The 4970-nt window shown below is 55.4% G+C and overlaps 1 long non-coding RNA gene across 1 annotated transcript; it reads left to right on the top strand.

The window, feature by feature from the left end:
• Positions 1–4167: 4167 nt before the first annotated feature.
• LOC127323219 (uncharacterized) lies at positions 4168–4725 on the top strand. The gene is made up of 2 exons (XR_011746129.1): positions 4168–4402; positions 4478–4725. It is a non-coding gene; the product is annotated as an uncharacterized lncRNA (long non-coding RNA).
• The last annotated feature ends 245 nt before the right edge of the window (positions 4726–4970 follow it).

Genomic DNA, 4970 nt, shown 5'->3' with positions numbered 1-4970 from the left:
TTCTTCCCGCGCTTCCCATCGCTTCCCGCCTCCGTCTTCCCGCCATTTTTTCACTATATATATGTAGGCTTGGTCTCCATTTACATATCACATCTACACTCATATCTGCAAACCTCATCACCCTCTCCCATGGCTTCCATCGTATCTCTAACACCCCGGGAGGCGGAGGCACTTTGCGCCTCGAACTACCCCTGCCCGCCGGGCTACCGCGTCCCGACCGGCTGGTTGCTGAGCGTCGGAGGCGTACCGGTCCCTCCTATCCCTCTAGGTGTGGCACGCGAGATGGCCATCACGAACCACTACTACTTCGAGCTCACGCCAGAGCAGCGGAGGAATCCCCAGTGGCATCCCGACTACAGCCCGACTTGGGACAGCTTCTTCATCAATCGGCGTGAGAGGGCGGTTGCCAGGTACGAGGAGGACGGCCCGCCTCCTTCGAACTTCAACGAGGCCGGCCGTCGGCTGTGGTGGCATGGCCGGACTCTCCAGAGCGTAATGGCCTACCATGGCCCCCGCCTGCGCTACCCTCAATCCCAGCCCACGCGTGCTCACCCGTCCAGGTTCGACAACCGCGACCCCGATGCTAGCGACGATGACATCGGCGACTATGATGACTACAGTGGCGACGTTTATAGGGCTAGGCAAGACTATGACTGAATGGCTCCAACATTCGAATCTGGCAATGTATCTTAATTTTCAGTTGAGCTCTGTACTTTAATTCCAGTTCAATCGTAATAAAATTTCGTAACAACCACTTTATTGAACTAAAACAACCGACAACGACTTTATAAACTGAATTTAAACTAAAACAACCGACAACGACTTTATTGAAATTACAATAAAATAGATAAATGACTAGTCTAGTCTCTACTCGTCGTCGGAGGTTGTCTCCGTCCAAATGTCATCCCACCGAGGGTCGTTTTCGGCCCAAGTTGTATTCGGGTTCTCGAGCTCGAACTCGGCGACGGCCCGACGGTGGCGCCTGTTGGACCTGCGTTGTGCCCTGAGGTCAGCGAAGAACGCGTCGGTGTTGTCGACGTCGTTGGGGAACTGCGCCCTCCACTGGCGCATCAACTGCTCGTCGTGCTCGGCGATGGCGATCCTGCGCTGCACCTGGCGGTGCCGGTGACGGTCCTCGTCGTCGAGGAGGCACGGCGCTGGCGCGAGGAACTCCGCCTCCTCTAGCGATTCAACATCCGGGAAGTTCATGTCGCGCCGTGGCCGCCGAAATCGCCACGCCGCCGCGTCGTAAGCGCGCGCCGCCAACTCCGGCGTGTTGTACGTGCCGAGGGTTAGGCGGAAGCCACCGACGCGTATCTCGGCGTAGAACCTACCGCTCGGACGCACTCGAACGCCACGGAAACCGGACGACCCTCGACGACGTGGCGGCATCCCGGAGATGAATGAGCGGAGGCGGTGGCGACGTGTGGCTGCGCGCGCACGCGGCGCTCTATATAGCGCACGCGGGGCATGGCACGTGTAAGCCACGGCTACACACGTCGCACGCGGGGCATGGCACGTGTAAGCTACGGCTACACACGTCGCACGTGGGGCATGGCACGTGTAAGCCACGGCTACACACGTCGCACACCGGCAGCGGCGGGGCGACACGTGTGGCAGGCCGGCGGTGCGCAGTAGAAAAGAAACAGAAACGGATGTCATATTCATGTTCGTTGGATTTTGCTGATCAATTTTCATGTATAAAACATTTCTATTTGAGTTATCATTTAAAAGTTATTACAATAATAGTTTTTATCTTTTTAAAATAGTTAAATATGGTTCTATTTGGGCTGATTCGCGCCAGGCCGTTGGATACAAACGGCCGGAGCCGTTGGATGCAGTGTGCCACGGATCAGCCCCAACCCCCTTTTGTCGCGGGTGGTGGCTCAACCCGCGACCACTGGCGCATCAACTGCTCGTCGTGCTCGGCGATGGCGATCCTGCGCTACACCTGGCGGTGCCGACGACGGTCCTCGTCGTCGAGGAGGCACGGCGCTGGCGCGAGGAACTCCGCCTCCTCTAGCGATTCAACATCCGGGAAGTTCATGTCGCGCCGTGGCCGCCGAAATCGCCACGCCGCCGCGCCGTAAGCACGCGCTGCCAGCTCCGGCGTGTTGTACGTGCCGAGGGTTAGGCGGAAGCCACCGGCGCGTATCTCGGCGTAGAACCTACCGCTCAGACGCACTCGAACGCCACGGAAACCGGACGACCCTCGACGACGTGGCGGCATCCCGGAGATGAATGAGCGGAGGCGGTGGCGACGTGTGGCTGCGCGCGCACGCGGCGCTCTATATAGCGCACGCGGGGCATGGCACGTGTAAGCCACGGCTACACACGTCGCACGCGGGGCATGGCACGTGTAAGCTACGGCTACACACGTCGCACGCGGGGCATGGCACGTGTAAGCCACGGCTACACACGTCGCACGCCGGCAGCGGCGGGGCGACACATGTGGCAGGCCGGCGGTGCGCAGTAGAAAAGAAACAGAAACGGATGTCATATTCATGTTCGTTGGATTTTGCTGATCAATTTTCATGTATAAAACATTTCTATTTGAGTTATCATTTAAAAGTTATTACAATAATAGTTTTTATCTTTTTAAAATAGTTAAATATGGTTCTATTTGGGCTGATCCGCGCCAGGCCGTTTGAACGGCCGGAGCCGTTGGATGCAGTGTGCCACGGATCAGCCCCAACCCCCTTTTGTCGCGGGTGGTGGCTCAACCCGCGACAAAAGACCCACCCTTTTATCGCGGGTGGTGGAACGACCCGCGATAAAAGGGGGGCCTTTTGTCGCGGGCCGAGCCACGACCCGCGACAAAAGGGGGTGGAGTATATAACCTCCGCGTCGCGGGCGGAGCGTCCACCCGCGACACTGGAGGCCAACCCTAATCGATTTGACGCCGCCAGGCTGCCGGATTTCAGCGCGCCGCCGCCGCCGCCGCGCCGCCACCCTCGAGCTCCTCCTCCGGCGCCGCCTCCCTCGAGCTCCTCCGCCGCGCCTCCCTCCCTCTGCCACGCGCGCTCGGGGGCCGCCGCGCCGCCTCCTCTCTGCCTCGCTCGGGGCCGCCGCCGCGCCGCCTCGCACCCGGCCTCGAGCTCCTCTCCGGCGCCGCCGCAGCCGCGCCTCTCCGGCCGCCTCCCTCGTGCTCACCTCGGCCGCGTCAGGTAGCGCGCGCCACCAGCACGGGCAGTCCCGGCGCCGGCGGCGGCCCATTTTTTTAATTTTTTAGTTATTTTTAGTTAATAGTTATTTATTATATAATTAGTTAGTTTATTTAGCTAGTATAGTTTATGTATTAGTTAGTTAGTTTATAATTAATATAGTTTTTTAGTATAGTAAAGTTTATGTAATTAGTTAATGTAGTTTATGTAATTAGTTAGTTTGTATTTAGTTAGTATAGTTTTTTAGTATAGTTTACTTAAAAAAACTAGTTAGTGTAATTAGTTAGTTTGTATTTAGTTAGTAATTAGTTAGTTTGTATCTAATTAGTTAGTTAGTATAGTTAGCGTAATTGAACCGGATGCCGATACCGGCCCTCTCCCTCTCCTCTCCCTCTCGCCGAGGGAAGTTGCGGCGTCGGGGGTGTTCGCGAGAGGGAGAACACCCCTCTTCTCTCCCTCTCGCAAACACCCCCGACGCCGCAACTTTTTTCTCCTCTACCTCTGAAACGTCGCAACTTCCCTCTCCTCTCCCTCTTGCCGACACCAGTCACCGACACCCTCACGCACCCTCTCCCTCTCGCAAACACCCCTCTTCTCTCCCTCTCGCGAACACCCCCGACGCCGCAACTTTTTTCTCCTCTACCTCTGAAACGTCGCAACTTCCCTCTCCTCTCCCTCTCGCCGACACCAGTCGCCGACACCCTCACGCGCCCTCTCCCTCTCGCAAACACCCCTCTTCTCTCCCTCTCGCGAACACCCCCGACGCCGCAACTTCCCTCCCTCTCGCAAACAACCGACACCCTCTCCCTCTCGCAAATACCAGTCGCCGACACCCTCTCCCTCTCGCAACCAACCAACGTCGATACCCTCTTCCTCACGTGAGCATTGTCGAGATCCTCTCCTTGAGCCTACCCCATCCGTGGTTAGGGTTAGGGTTTGGGTAGTGTTTGGTTAGGGTTAGTGTTTGATTAAGTTTAGGGTTTGGTTAGGGTTAGAACATGTACTTATCGATTTAATTTTTTGCAGAAACAATGGATCCATTCGAAATCCATCGAGACTTGGAACAGGAAGACCTATTCGAGGACATAATCCGCGATGGTCCAGAAGCCGACCGAGAAGAGCGCGACTCTGGTGATGGAGAAGACCGCGGCTCCGGTGATGGAGAAGCCGACGGCTCCGGTCATGGAGAAGCCGACGGCTCCGGTGATGGAGAAGCCGACGGCTCCGGTCATGGCGAGGTATACGATCACTAGGCATTAATGGAATTCTATATGTACATATAGATATAAATTAATTAATTTTTATTCTCTTAGGCCTCCGAAGATAAGTTGGAGAAACGAGGCCCGGCAAAGAGGTTGAGCCCAAAAGACCACTTCACAATTGAAGCTATATCACCGAAAGGCCAACCGGTGGCACCCGCGGCTGTCAGAGTGACATTTAAAAATCAGTGCGGAGTTCTGGTTAGGGATCGTCTCCCGATCACTATTAGAGAATGGAACAAGACCAAGAATGTGTCCGAAGATCAGGTTGCCGATAGGTACAAAGACACACTTTTTGACGACCTCATGACACATTTCACTTTGCCAGTTTTGAGATCGGAGTCTGAGATGGCCAAGCAGAGGGCGCTAGTGAAGAAATGGGCTCTTAAGAATATGGGGGAACTTTTCCGGGCGTATAAGAACCGATTATGGGCAACTTATAAGGCCGAGAAGAAGCCTCCATTATTCGAAAACTATCTAGCGAAGCAGGAGCATAACTGGGAAGAATTTGTGAAGTACAAAGAATCAGCGGAGGCTATGAGACTGT

This window comes from Lolium perenne, chromosome 5, assembly GCF_019359855.2.
Source record: "Lolium perenne isolate Kyuss_39 chromosome 5, Kyuss_2.0, whole genome shotgun sequence".
Lineage (NCBI taxonomy): Eukaryota > Viridiplantae > Streptophyta > Magnoliopsida > Poales > Poaceae > Lolium > Lolium perenne.
This window is presented reverse-complemented; position numbering and strand designations above follow the sequence as displayed.